The sequence below is a fragment of the Amia ocellicauda genome, unplaced genomic scaffold, assembly GCF_036373705.1.
Source record: "Amia ocellicauda isolate fAmiCal2 unplaced genomic scaffold, fAmiCal2.hap1 HAP1_SCAFFOLD_137, whole genome shotgun sequence".
Lineage (NCBI taxonomy): Eukaryota > Metazoa > Chordata > Actinopteri > Amiiformes > Amiidae > Amia > Amia ocellicauda.
The window spans coordinates 32242-47895 of record NW_027102700.1 but is presented as its reverse complement, the minus strand read 5'-3'; positions in this window follow the sequence as shown (position 1 = coordinate 47895).

Here is a 15654-nt window from a genome sequence, read left to right as displayed (position 1 = left end):
TTTGTGATTCATGACATTTGAGAAATCAATTAGAAATGTTAATCTGTGATTCATAACTCTAGAATGTGTTATATCATTTAGTTTTCTTAAATATAAATGTGTGTTGCATTCAACTGTTTTGTTGATAATTTTAGAAATAAAATCTGTCAACGCCGAGAAATATCTTCTCATTCCTGTTTAACTGTTTAGTCTGAAATTGACACAAGTTAATAGACACCAGATTATAGGTGGCCCTGCCTATCCTTAATCATTGAATAATAATCAGTTAAGGGAAATTGTGGTAACAAGTAATGATAGGATCTTTCTCTCCACCTAAACGTTAATGAGACTGATATATATATAACGAGAAGTTACCTGACATAAATACTAACCTGCATAGTTATTGAATGTCTGACTAACAATACTAATGAGAGACTCACCTTCGTCTTACTAACCGGTATTGTAGTCAATGTGTTTATAACCTTTTTTGTTTAATGATTTGTGTGTTATCATATGCGATCCCATGGTCTTTGATTTGGTCACGGAAGTGATTTGTCTTTGATTTGTTGATCTAGAGTTGAATTTTAATTAGTTTTTCCCTTTTGTATAATTAGTGTAGTGCTACATTTAGTCTTTGTTTTTGAATAAATTTGACAATTTATATCTTTGGAATTGGTGTCTGCGTCCAATTATTACAGAAATTGAGTTCTACAAGATTCCAGGATTCGTGATAAGGTGATACTATAAATTCACTTCTTTAATTGAATTTTATAAGTGTACCTTACGCTACACCTTTGACCACCACGTCTTCCTCCTCCCACTGCTTGACCTCTATTGTGACCTGGATCACCTGTCGGCTCCATGTTATCGCTGTGTTGTTGAGGTGGATAGCACGCATTTCACTCGATACTCGTACCACAATGTGAAATCAATCATCAATAACCAGTTGGCAGTATTGGAAAAGCAATTACAAGGGCCTGCATACATACAGTAATGTCAAATCTGATGTGGAAGAACAATTCCTTTATCCCTCTGTTCTCCACCAGGGTTGTGCTGATCGCCTCGATTGGCAAGTTTGCAGTGTGAGGAGTGGATCCATGTCGTCGTTCCTAGGCACTTCACAGCTGTGTGGGTGGTCAGGAGCACCTGGTAGGGCCCTGTCCACCTGGGCTGTTGGGAGGACTTTCTCTTGTGTGCTTTGATATACACAGTCACCTTGCTGGAAGGGGTGGTAAACCTGCTGGGATGGTTCAGTCTGGGCGGCTTTCATCTGTGAATGGACAGCTTCGAAAGCACGTGTTAGTCCCATACAAAAAGACAACATAGCATCATCCATCAAGTGGATGTCCATTTCCCTTACAGACAATGGAGGAGTGATGGAGAGTCTCATAAGTCATCCCATAATAATCTCACACGGAGAAAGACCTGTTTTTCTCAATTTGCTGACGATTTCATTGTCATTAGGACTATAGGAAGGGGATCTGGACGTTTGAGTCCTGTTTGTTTGCATATATTAGACAGCTTATTCTTTAATATCCCATTTTGTTTCTCCACTGCTCCAGCTGACTGAGCCTGATGGGGCAGTGAAAATGTTGTTTACCTCGCAGGGCTTTGCATAGTTCCTGCACTATTGTCCCAGTGAAGTGAGTGTTCCTATCACTGGAAATTTCCCTGGAATGCGAAATCTACATATAACATCCCTTAACTGTATTTTTGCTACTTTTACTACTTCAGCCTTCCTACGGGATAGGCTTCAACCCATTTAGAACACCTATATGTTATTACAAGTATATATTCATATCCACAACATTTAAGCTTTTGAACACAATCTATTTGCATATTGCAGGATTATGAGCTTGACAAATGTGGCAAGTTCTACAATATTGCTAAGCTGTTACTATAAAACCTGGGGCAAACCAATTTAAAAGACTGATGCACACATCCCCCCTTTGCCCGTGTGGCCAACACCATGCGCCACATGGGCAAACCAGGGAAAGAGTGCCTGTGAGGCAACCAATGCATTAGCAAATGTTTGAGCTCTCTTATGGAAGGTGCAGTGGCCAGTTGCAATTTCCTGGAGCTTTTACAGTGCATCTCAAATTAAATTTCATCCAGCCCCAGGTCATAAAAGTCAAACCCTAGTTACGACATACATAACACATACATTTTGTTGCTTCAAAGAGAATACAAAAGTCAGCAAAACATTCTTTTTTACAAATTCAGTTTGTAAACTGTATTGTACATATATTTGTTGCGTTTTGATTTATAAACATTATACATTGTACAAATCTTAAGTGAAGGGCAATGGACTGATTCTGACTTCATGGCTGTCATTCTATTCATTTGAATAATGTGACATCTCCACTAATAGTACATTATAAATTAAACTATCAATAGAAGAATATGTGCTACTGCGGACGTCATCTGAGCAGTTTCACAATATATTGTAGATTCCTATAATCTGGAAAACCTTTAATTATAGTATTTTAACTTATTTCTCCACTGAGTCAAGCATCACTTCAGCGTAGTGGACCTCAGCATTGGTCTGTTCAAGTTGCTGTGAGGCTGTCTTTAAAGCCGCGCCCTCGGCCTACTGTGTCTCAACAAGAACACCAGCATCTTCTCCATATGGGTCAGACATCGGTTCCTTCAGGACACGATTCATAATATGCATATCTGCCATGTGGAATAAATCAGTCTGAAGACACAATGTGTGGTTCACACAACATCAGAGATCGTCCTTATAAAAGGCATCTCTATCACATTAGTTGACATTCGCACAATCTATAAGGTTTCTAGTAAAGCGACAATTCAAAATAATAATAATCTTGATTCCAATTTATCTCATTTATCAAATTATTTCAGTACAGCACTCAGCTGTCGTCAGCAGCATCATATCTCCTGTGTTTATTGAATCAGCTTTACTTCCTAGTGTAGATACTCTTTTTGTGTGGAGTTGTCAAAGTTTCAAAACAATGTGCTTATCTTTGTCCTTTTATCTAACTTAAATACCTGAGAACATTACAATAACTATTACAGCAGCTCCTTCAACACCATAGTTAATAGTAGTTGGGTAAATGATGGCAGTTATTAATCTTTGTTTCTCAATTCATTTTTTACCAATAAACCATAATTTGAAATTATTTCCATACTCCTATTATTCCTATTTTCATTATTATTAGTTTTATGCGGTTGTCATCTAGTATGTGATGTATTCGTCTGTATCAACATCAATATTATTATCATTATTAATACAAGCAGTGTAAATTACCATTCATTACACTCTTGCTCTGTTTGTAATAAGTTATGAACCCTTACACGTACTTACAGTCTCTGCCTTGTCTCTGACTTCTCTCTCTCTCTCTCTCTCTCTCTCTCTCTCTCTCTCTCTCTCTCTCTCTCTCTCTCTCTCTCTCTCTCTCTCTCTCTCTCTCTCTCTCTCTCTCTCTCTCCTCAGGCTGCTTGTCTGCTCAGGCGAACAGGGGGAGCAGAGGAGCACATACGGCCCTTGCCCCCTGCCCCCCTCTTCCTAATTGATAGGGTATTTCTGTTTGTGAAAGGACTATTTCCAAACAGTTTTATAACTTGCCATGACTATGTTTCATTAAATTAGTTATGTTACACCTTTAGTTATACCTGTAGTAACTTCATTATTTTCCCTCATATTCCAGTCAATCACCATCAGAGTCTCTCGTGGCAGTACATTTGTCTCACACAGAACAAACTCTCCTTTCTCAACCGCTTTCAATTTTGGATAACATCGCACTGCATCCCAACAGCTGTTCTTTCTCCTATTCCTAATTTCTTACAAGAAAATGCAAGTTATATTTGATCGATTTGTATTATTACTATTTATATACATTTCACTACATTATTGTAGTTAATGAATGTATTTAATCTTTGGAAAATAAGCCTTTTCATTGATCTGAATAATGATGTCCAGGTACTTCAGGAAAGCACATTTTCAAAAAATGTGTCCAGTCAATGATTTCCCCAACTAAGAACCCGCGTGGGCACTAAGACTGTCCTCCTGCGCGGCTCATGTCTTTATTGTGTCACTTCCTCCTATTGAAGTCCAATCTACACCAGTACAGGTTCAGAAGAACTGTTCCCGAATCCAGATTGAACTGATCAATAGTTAATTTCTTACCTACACATTGTATTTAGGGATCTATTTCTAGGGATTTAAAAACTCTTCATTGTGGAACTCATAGCTTCCAAATGAGCACATCGTTAATTTCCTGGAGTATCTGGTTATCTATTTATCAATATGTAAGAAACCTTCACCGAATGTTTGTGGTTGCCTCGGATTCCTATTTCTAAATTTGGCTCTAATTCCATTTCTAACATGTTACTTTTAACTTCTGTATTCGTAAGACCTATTTAAATAACTTAATTTTGTATTATTATTTCTGTTTGCAATAGCATTCTGTGTACAGTTAAATGCTGACTTTCTTGTAGGTCTGTTATTACAACATATTTAACTGGCGTTTTTTAGCTATCATTCTGTAACTATTTGTGACTTATGACTCTCTTAGTCATATTCTGGACTATACAGTACATGAAAAAGTCAAAATATGGACATTTACCTTGCGCAAACTGAAAACGTACAAACATACAAAGAGACACATATTAATTTATATCCATAGTAAATTCAGATACCATGGTTTTGGTTGGCATGTTATATTGACCTGCAGTGTCTCAAACTACCCTTATTTATTACTTATCTAGTAATTTTCCTTCAGTATCTTGAGGACTATCATTTATACTGAAAAACATATATATATATTTTTAATTTGTCTTCGGGGCATTCAGATTGAATTATGCCTGTTGTCTTTTCTTTCTTTTCTCTAACAAATGTTTTAAGATAGCTAGCTTTGGTTTCTCATTTCTTAATGCTTTGTATTCCTATTTTGCAAAACCGTTTTTAGGTGCTCAAGTCTATCTGAATCAAAAGTCCCATCTTCTGGAAACCTTAATTTTCTGTCACCTATTGTCCAGTCAAACGCACCGCTTCACTCCATAGTTATCATACATGTACCTTACATGTGTACCTTTAAGTGGCGGGTCGCCCGTCTTACTAGAGCTGTTCCCACACAGTAACACGTTTTCCCATTTTCTATGTATCGTTTTGTACACAACAACCAAGGCGTGCAAGCCCGCAAAATAACAATAAACGACAGGGGAGAAAACATAGCAAAAAACAAGAAAACACAAATAATACTAAATCCTATATAGGAATAACAACAAACATGCTTTTCAATGTTTGCATTTATAGAACTTGTATATAACTTAATGACTTTTCTTCATTTACCATAAACACTATAAACTTCTATAAACTATAAACACGTTATTTTATATTATCACCGGCGTATCAGATATTGAACAATTAATTAGCGCTCTTTTTTTTTTTTTTTCTAATAGTAGGTCAAACCCACTTAAGCCTGCGGGAACCCAGACAGGAAAACACAGTCCTGTTCCTTCACAAACAAGAAGACACAGTCAAGTCTATGGTAACCCTAAGAAACCATGCTCCTCGGTTATTGGTGTCAATGGATCTCATTATCCTGAAACTTTCATGATCGAAACATGGAATACTGTTTGTCAGTTTCCATAAAACTATGCATTAAGAGTAATGCAACAGTCACTTATCATTTTGAGCAGCTGTATCAATTGATAGTTAGATCTTTGTAATGAAATGAATAGACAGTGATCTCAGATGTAATGTGTGAATTGCATTTTGAAATGGTAATACTTTGATGTTAAGTTGTGTCATTTTAGTTCAATGAACAAATGATCTGAGGTTGATGTGTATTGTATCCAAGCAATTGTAAAAAAGTGTTAGAGTTTTGAAAAATGTGCATTTTGATCATCGGGTGTGAGTTTAGTGTCTAGAGTTTTGAAAAATGACATCAAGGTTCTGAAATGAGTGCCAAAGTGATTGTAAAAAAGTGTAATATCAGGGGACAGTGGCTATTAGTGATCTGGCCTTCTGTGGCCTCTGTATTAATGTAACAGGTCACATTGTATGTGTACACTGATACTTGATAGTATAATATAGTACAAGTAAAAAACATACATAGGTATCATAGAAGTATTTTGCAGAAATGATTATGGATAGTTATCAAAATGGAGAGGAAATGCTAAATCCAGTCTCCCCAGGCTGAGCTTCTATTGCTGCACCTGCTGGCCCCACTATATGGATAGAGCCACACCAAGTACAAGAGTCTCCCCATTGCTATTTATATCTCCCTATCCAATCTTATATACGTGTCAGGGTGGGGTGCCTATTCCCCTGCATGCTTTGAAACCTATAGCACCTGGGACGCACACTTGGGATCCGGTTCCTCTGCCCCTCACATACACATGAGGAATCCCAGGTGCTCAATACGTCATACTGTCTCTTTCATCTCATGTGTAAACTATGGACAAATACATGACTAAACGTGTTTAGTTGCTTTTCCCAGAAAGCTTTGCGCCACGATATGCAAATAACGGGGACTATGATTGGCTCCCTGACATTACCCACACTGCGACTGATGCTACCCATTTCACTACCCAACAAAGACCCATAATATGCATGTGTCTGTCTGTCTGTCTGTCAAAGTATGTGTCTGTGTCTGTTTGTGTGTGTTTGTGTGTCTGTCTCTGTGTGAAAATGTGCCTGTCTCTGTGTGAAAGTGAGTGTGTCTGTGTCTGTGTCTGTCTGTCTGTGAAAGTGAGTGTGTGAAAGTGTGTGTGAGTGTCTGTCTGTCTGTCTGTCTTTGAAAGTGTGTGTGAGTGTCTGTCTGTCATGTAACTTGCACATCTGTTAGGGCACCATATGCAGAGATGTACACATATTGTTCCTTTTCCATATACACTCACCTAAAGGATTATTAGGAACACCATACTAATACTGTGTTTGACCCCCTTTCGCCTTCAGAACTGCCTTAATTCTACGTGGCATTGATTCAACAAGGTGCTGAAAGCATTCTTTAGAAATGTTGGCCCATATTGATAGGATAGCATCTTGCAGTTGATGGAGATTTGTGGGATGCACATCCAGGGCACGAAGCTCCCGTTCCACCTGTAGCGTAAGGTACACTTATAAATTTCAATTAAAGAAGTGAATTTATAGTATCACCTTATCACGAATCCTGGAATCTTGTAGAACTCAATTTCTGTAATAATTGGACGCAGACACCAATTCCAAAGATATAAATTGTCAAATTTATTCAAAACAAAGACTAAATGTAGCACTACACTAATTATACAAAAGGGAAAAACTAATTAGAATTCAACTCTATATCAACAAATCAAAGACAAATCACTTCCGTGACCAAATCAAAGACCATGGGATCGCATATGATAACACAAATCGTTAAACAAAAGAGGTTATAAACACATTGACTACAATACCAGTTAGTAAGATGAAGGTGAGTCTCTTGTTAGTATTATTAGTCAGACATTAAATAACTACGCAGGTTAGTATTTATGTCAGGTAACTTCTCGTTATATATATATCAGTCTCATTAACGTTTAGGTGGAGAGAAAGATCCTATCATTACTTGTTACCACAATTTCCCTTAACTGATTATTATTCAATGATTAAGGATAGGCAGGGCCACCTATAATCTGGTGTCTATTAACTTGTGTCAATTTCAGACTAAACAGTTAAACAGGAATGAGAAGATATTTCTCGGCGTTGACAGATTTTATTTCTAAAATTATCAACAAAACAGTTTAATGCAACACACATTTATATTTAAGAAAACTAAATGATATTACACATTCTAGAGTTATGAATCACAGATTAACATTTCTTATTGATTTCTCAAATGTCATGAATCATGAACTCCAAACTGTTAAACTTATCTGAACTTCGTAGCAGAGAGGCCTCTCTGCCTTCGGGCTCAGATAACAGCACACGGCACGAGGTCCGTGTGGTTTGGAACAAAGGCAGTCCGGTTCGGCTTTGTCCAAGAACTTCCACTCAGTCGATGCACCTGGAAGTTGGGGTTTCGCGAAAGTAGAGTCGTTTCCAAACAGATTTTCCACTGGTTTGAAGGCTCCAAGGTTGTGCACAAAATCTTCTTTGTAAGCAGGTTTCCACCGTAGTTACTTGAAGACAAAGTCTTTGAGGAAAGCAGGGCCCTGTTTGTTCCAAGGGTCAAGTTTCTTAAAACTCAAATAGCTATTTAAATGACTGACACTTTCGTATTCAGTCGACTTAGTCATTTGTCCAGCTGTAAAACTCCACTGATCAGGTGGGCACAGGCGGGCAGCGCAGTCTGTAAAGTTCTTTATTTAATTATTTAAGTCCTTTAAAAGAATTCTTTGTACGGCTCAATCTCCTTCTCCCAGTTTAACTCTTCTGTTGCCGGCAAAGACTTGGTTGGTTTCTGGTTCCGGTTCGGGCAACAGAGCTACAGGTTGAGCTGTGGCAGCGAGTTACTGGTTCAGGTGAGAGAGAGAGAGAAAGAAAGGCCGTGTTTGTCCTTTATAGTCTGTCAGATCAATAGGTGATTGGTTCCTGAGTTCTTGAGATTGGATTTCGGTTTCAGCCCCCAGTGTCCTATTGGAGGGGGGCTTGATTTATGACTGATGTCAATCCATGCCATCTTTTGGAAATGCCGGTTGGCCTGGGTTCGTAGCTCTATGTCGGGATTTCGGCTCTCATCCACTTCAAAGAGTTTTTATCACCTACAGGCCCCTTTCTCCAGACATCTCATAGCAGAATAACAAACTATTTGGCCTCTTCTCGGTGCCATCCTCCCCAAAACTGTCACTTTGATGCAAACCAGTTCCAAGCTGATGAGCTAAGGAAATCTGATAACTTTGGGGGGGAGAGGTCTTCTTTAGATCCGTGCTTCAGCTCAGAGCCCAAATACTCTTATCCAAATACACCCAACATAACGCTACATACCCCCTTTCTTGAATGGGACTGAGGTCGACTAGGACGTTATCCCCTTCAAGACAAAATAAGACGTTAAGCATTTATCTCAAAGTTATGTAACAGAATTCAACAGTGGACTTCACCATTCATGACCCCGAGAAATCAAAGAAAACAAACTAATAGTTCATTATTTAAGCAGAATGTATTCCAATCAAATTGACAATCCTATACTAGCACATATACAGGTTACATATTATAACACAAGTACATTAAAACAAAAAAACAATTGGTATTACTCAGTATTGAGTATGGTTACTGACGGTAACCAATAGGTGGAAGTTGATTAACAGAGGGAGGTGACTGGGAATTCAGGTGTTATTCAGGCACCTGACCTTCACTATGTCTATAATAGTTGGTAGGGACCTGGGTTCGAATGGTTGGCTTACATGGTAAGCCGGTGCCCCCTTTAGGGACATGCACAAAAAATGGTCTCATTGGGAAGTTGTACCTTGGTGGCTGTATCATATCTGTCATTCAATTCCACCGGCTTTGGTGATTCAACTTGAGCCCACAACCAATAGATGTTCAATAGATCCTGACCAATGATCAACTTCTCTGTTTCAAATTTGGAAATATAAACTGGATGAACCAACTTAATCTTCCCAAAGGTGAACTCTAACAATGCCTTTTGAGTGAGCTGTGCCTTAGTCTCTGTGTAACTTGTAATGTTCACACTACAAGCTTCCACTTTCAGTCGTTGGTCTGAGGTTTCCATAATTTGTTTCAGGTTGCCCATTGTGGTGGCAGACATTAAACAAATTTCAGCCCCAGTGTCCAACAAGGCTCCTCACTCCCACACATTCTCAATGGTCACTTCTATGTAAACTTGCTTGGCTCTGCCTCTCTGTGTCAGATCACCCAGTAACATCACCAAAGGTTCAGCTTGCCTGCAGGCAACTTCCCCCACTGGGAGGTCCCAGTGGGCTGATGTGTCAGAGAAACCCCCCTGCTGTTCCTCACATCCAATCAAAAACACAGAGGCGGGGACAGGGGGTGGTTCCAGAGCTAGTCATTCCTTAGGTGGCGAGTCCGGCCCTTTACCCTGGCTACTAACTTCCAGTTTGGGAAGAGGGGGCAAAGGGAGCAGAGCTAAGCGTAGCAGTAGCTCAGAAACTGCAACATTGCTCAGAGACTGAGTTAACCCACCTAGGCTAGGAGCAGATTTCTTTTTTTTATTGTAAGCCTGGGTGTCTTGGATTCCAACCTTGGGAGGTTCTTTCCTTCTTTGAATCTCTGTCCCCTCTAACTCCAGTGGAGAAGTAGGGCTCTCAGAGCGCCTTGCCAGTACTTGGGTGCTTGAATCTTTACGATCAGAAGTGCTATTGTACTTGCTTTCCCAAGCTTTCTGTGCCATTTTTTCGAATTTCAGCTATGTTCATATACGTTGCGTCTGCATGTAATATGATCATTTCCTTAATCGTTGGGAACAAATTAGCAACAAACAACCCTTTAAAGCTCACCTCTTCCTCGGCCCCGGGTCGATCTTGACCCGCAAAATAGGTTTTCCTAAGCTTTTCATAGTCATCACGGGGGGACTCATGCTTACCCTGTTTGATCTGGTGTGCGGCAGTCACTGCTGCCACTGGATCAATGAACCTGGAATAGTCCCTAACTAATGCTCTGCACAAGCGTTGAAACCTATCGCAGACCATGGACCCTTGCCTCTCCATCCAAGAATGGACTTGGCGAGAGGTAGTTTTGCGGATTAGGAGAACCTTTTCCTTCTCCGTAGCCTCAGGATAGAAACTCAAAGCATACTTAATGTCCTTAATATACGCTTCCACATTTCCTTCCTTGTCTGCTGGGTTAAAGGTTTCACAATCTTTAGCTAGTTCTCTCAACTGGCGCATGTTAACCTTTCGGTCTGGACTCTCGGGAGAGGAAGTTCGTCTGTGCGACGAGCTTCTTACCCTGGGTGGAGAAAGACTACAGGGAGGGGTACGATCAGGACGAGGCAACCCGGGGCCTAAATGTGGAGACGGTGTGCGACTCCGTGCATTGGCCGGTTCCGGCTGTTCCTTTATGCTGTCAGGTGTCAGCTTTGCAGCCCACCAAGAGGCAGCTTTCAGGGCCCCTATTTGTTGCTTGAGACGCTCATTTTCAACTTCAGTTGATTTGAGTTCTCCCCTAAGCACCTGATTTACTCTCCTCATTTCTTCACTGTCCCTTTTTAAATGTATGACCTCGCCTTCGAGTATCTCCATTTTTACAGTGCCCAAATCTTTCTCCCTGACTGTTTTGCAAAGACGCATTTCCAAAACATCCCGGTCCTTCAAAACTATCCTTTCATTTTCAACCGCTTTACATCTGTCATTTTGCAGACCTTTTACTTGGATCAGAGTTGTTTCCAATTCAACTTGACATTGTCTTAAATCATTTCCTAATTGCTCTCTCTGTTCAATTAAGTCCTCTTTTTCAGCATTCAACACAATGACTTGTTTTCCACAAGTATCTAGCTTTCCTTCAAATTCTAAAACCATTCCATGCCGTTTGGCTCTTTCTTCTTTCGCTTTAGCATACTTTTCTCCTAGCTTTTTCAGTTTTCAAACTTGCTTATGATCCAGTTCACTACCCTTGAGCTCGCAGGTGCTAAGCTAGCCATAACTTTCATCACCTCTATCGACTCTTTTTCGAGTTGCGTCGTAGTGTCGTTTACCAACTGAGTTCGACGCGACTCTACTTCAAAGTCCAAACTGCCTAGGCGTCCAAGGAATTCAGGAATCTCTGTTCCTGGTACCTTAACAATCAATGCTTCACATGGGGACATTTGGGTAATCATTGTTTTGGCTATTCAGTAACAACCCAACAGAACAGTACTCGATTAATCACCTAATGACTCTAATGCCAACGCTTAGGATATCAACAATTTATCACAAGTAACTAAAACAGACTTAATCTTTTGTGACTTTGGATTTATGACTGATGTCAATCCATGCCATCTTTTGGAAATGCCGGTTGGCCTGGGTTCGTAGCTCTATGTCGGGATTTCGGCTCTCATCCACTTCAAAGAGTTTTTATCACCCACAGGCCCCTTTCTCCAGACATCTCATAGCAGAATAACAAACTATTTGGCCTCTTCTCGGTGCCATCCTCCCCAAAACTGTCACTTTGATGCAAACCAGTTCCAAGCTGATGAGCTAAGGAAATCTGATAACTTTGGGGGGGAGAGGTCTTCTTTAGATCCGTGCTTCAGCTCAGAGCCCAAATACTCTTATCCAAATACACCCAACATAACGCTACACACCACATCCCAAAGATGCTCTATTGGGTTGAGATCTGGTGACTGTGGGGGCCAGTTTAGTACAGTGAACTCATTGTCATGTTCAAGAAACCAATTTGAAATGATTCGACCTTTGTGACATGGTGCATTATCCTGCTGGAAGTAGCCATCAGAGGATGGGTACATGGTGGTCATAAAGGGATGGACATGGTCAGAAACAACGGGCCGTGGCATTTAAACGATGCCCAATTGGCACTAAGGGGCCTAAAGTGTGCCAAGAAAACATCCCCCACACCATTACACCACCACCACCAGCCTGCACAGTGGTAACAAAGCATGATGGATCCATGTTCTCATTCTGTTTACGCCAAATTCTGACTCTGAAATCGAGACTCATCAGACCAGGCAACATTTTTCCAGTCTTCAACTGTCCAATTTTGGTGAGCTTGTGCAAATTGTAGCCTCTTTTTCCTATTTGTAGTGGAGATGAGTGGTACCCAGTGGGGTCTTCTGCTGTTGTAGCCCATCCGCCTCAAGGTTGTACGTGTTGTGGAATCACAAATGCTTTGCTGCATACCTCGGTTGTAGCGAGTGGTTATTTCAGTCAAAGTTGCTCTTCTATCAGCTTGAATCGAGTCGGCCCATTCTCCTCTGAGCTCTAGCATCAACAAGGCATTTTCGCCCACAGGACTGCCGCATACTGGATGTTTTTCCCTTTTCACACCATTCTTTGTAAACCCTAGAAATGGTTGTGCGTGAAAATCCCAGTAATTGAGCAGATTGTGAAATACTCAGACCGGCCCGTCTGGCACCAACAACCATGCCACGCTCAAAATTGCTTAAATCACCTTTCATTCCCATTCAGACATTCAGTTTGGAGTTCAGGAGATTGTCTTGACCAGGACCACACCCCTAAATGCATTGAAGCAACTGCCCTGTGATTGGTTGGTTAGATAATTGCATTAATGAGAAATTGAACAGGTGTTCCTAATAATCCTTTAGGTGAGTGTATATGTATGTATGTATGTATGCATGTCCAATTGCTTTGACAATTCAAATGCACTGAATTGAGAGAGAGAGAGAGAGAGTTGTAGTCCAGACCACTGCAAAATTCCTGCTGAAGTGATCTGGATCACCACACAATGGCCCAAGGACCACTGCAAACTTGGATTTCAATGTATTTGTGTAATCTGTGTTGCAATAGCACCTACCATGTTCCTTTGTGGTGATCTGGTTAATTCTGATCTGGGAAAACCACAATCCTGCAGGTTTAATAAGTCTCTCTACACATCAGTCCCTGAGTACCTTCAACCAATGGTCATTTTGACCAATTAAGCCCAAGATTTGAGTCAATTAAGTTGTCAAGGACTACCCAGTGAAGACGTGAACTCACGACTAGGTCACACTGTGAGCTCACCAGAGCAGACATTACACTGAGCTCACTGTGAGCTCACTTAGCGCTTTTCCAGCGACATGGTGACGGTGCTGGAGCCGGAGCCGCTGCCCTTAGCCGGTGGCTAACCCACCTCTATGTTACAAATGTTCCCTAAACACTTATTTTGCAAGATCAATAAAAATCCTTTAGGAAATTTAAACTTTTACTGACACACATAGTTAATAGCAATGTATTATAACTTCACCAAAAATAATAATCTGTATATCTTTAATTGTTTAGACGTTATTAAGATATAATGCATCTTTCACATAGGGAACATTTGTAACATGTTAGGAAAAACAAACAAATGATTTGAAAATATTCATAATTACAGCATACAATTTGTCAGGCTTCATAAGAATGGTATTTATAACATACTCTGTAAAAATCAAGCAAATAGCATTTGTGGTTCACGAGAAAATATATATATATAATCAAAGCTATCAGACTATAGCAGCCGGTGTATGAAGACACATACGATTATACAGCATTATTTGGCAGCTTCGCAAGACCTAATTTTAAATGTTGGTGGTAAGTTAGATAATTAGTGGGGACCCGCTATCTGCAGTTCTTCCCCTCCATAATTGCTAAAATAAAGTTTTACTGACATTTTATTGACCCTACCACTGCATAGGGCACATCTGTAACATGAACGCTACTGAATGGCACATACATTGAAAACTACGGAGAACTGAGACAAATCCACTTTACACTTCATAAATAATCTTAAAACGTTTCCAACCAAGGCAACACCCACTTGAAATACGTTCATTCTCATTTTTGGTAAACAAAAAGAGAGATTGTTACATATGTTCCCTATGATGCATCTACAGAGAGAGAGAGAGAGACAGACACTAACACTCTCTCTCTCTCTCTCTCTCTCTCTCTCTCTCTCTCTCTCTCTCTCTCTCTCTCTCTCAGCTGGGAGTGTGTGGGAGGGGTCTGCAGTGAGCGGGAGTGCTGCTGAGAGCTCTGTCCTTTGGCTGCGTTTTTTTGTTGCTTTACTTTTTTCAGTTTGTTTATTTTGTCTTCTGTTTTCAGTGCTTTTCTTATTGTGGGGGAACAGGGGAGGGGAGGGGGGAGTACCGGTAGTTCTTCCCGGGTCGGGGGGTCGGACCCCCTGAATGCGTCTTTTGAAAAACTGACCCGACGCCATGGAGTCAAGATCGCTCCGGTGCAGTTCTGCCCCCTAGAGCAGTGTGTGTTAGCGGTTGGGGAGGTAGCAGGGTGTGAAAATATCAAGTCTGCTGCCATTGTTATCTTCTTAAAAACCACTGATCTGCTCAATCAGCTAGTGGCTAATGGCACAGTGTTAGACGACACTTTCACCCCGGTGTTGCCGCTCGCTGCTCCTGCCCGGAAGGTAACGCTGTCTAACGTCCCTCCGTTCATCCGCACCGGCTCGGGCAGCTGATGTCCGGCATTAAGAGGGTCCCGCTGGGCTGCAAAGCCCCGCAACTGAAACACGTCGTGTCCTTCCGAAGGCAGCTGTATATGATCCTCAATAACATCAATGAGGATCTTAATGTCATTTTTAAATTTAAGATCGACAATACCGACTACGTCGTGTTCGCTACTTCGGAGTCCATGAAGTGTTTCAGGTGTGGGAGCGAGGGGCATGTCGTGAGGAACTGTCCCGAGCAGGACAGGGAGCGGGAGGAGGAGCGGGGCGACGCGGGGAGGAATAGAGACACCGGCCCGCAGCCACAGATGCAGCGGGCAGACAGAGATCGAGCCCCGGCGGAGGAGACAGTCGCCGGTCGGACCGATGGTACCACTGATGCCGTGACGGGGGAAGAGCTGCCCGGAGGCGATGACGCACAGCTGGGGGACGGGGTCGAGGCAGCGGGGGATAGTGACGACCGAGACGCCGGGGGGAGATGGTGTTGAGGCGGTGCACGGGGCGCTGGTTAGTGACGAGGAACAACCTCAGCAGCCAGCAGACGGGCGGACAGACACACAGGGTGTAGCCGAGGAGGAGGCAGGGCCAGGCTCGGCGGTACAAGCCGAGGCGCCGGGTGGAAAAAACGCACTAAGAAGGTGCTGGGAGGGAGCACGGACGGTGTTGGTAAATAGTGGCAG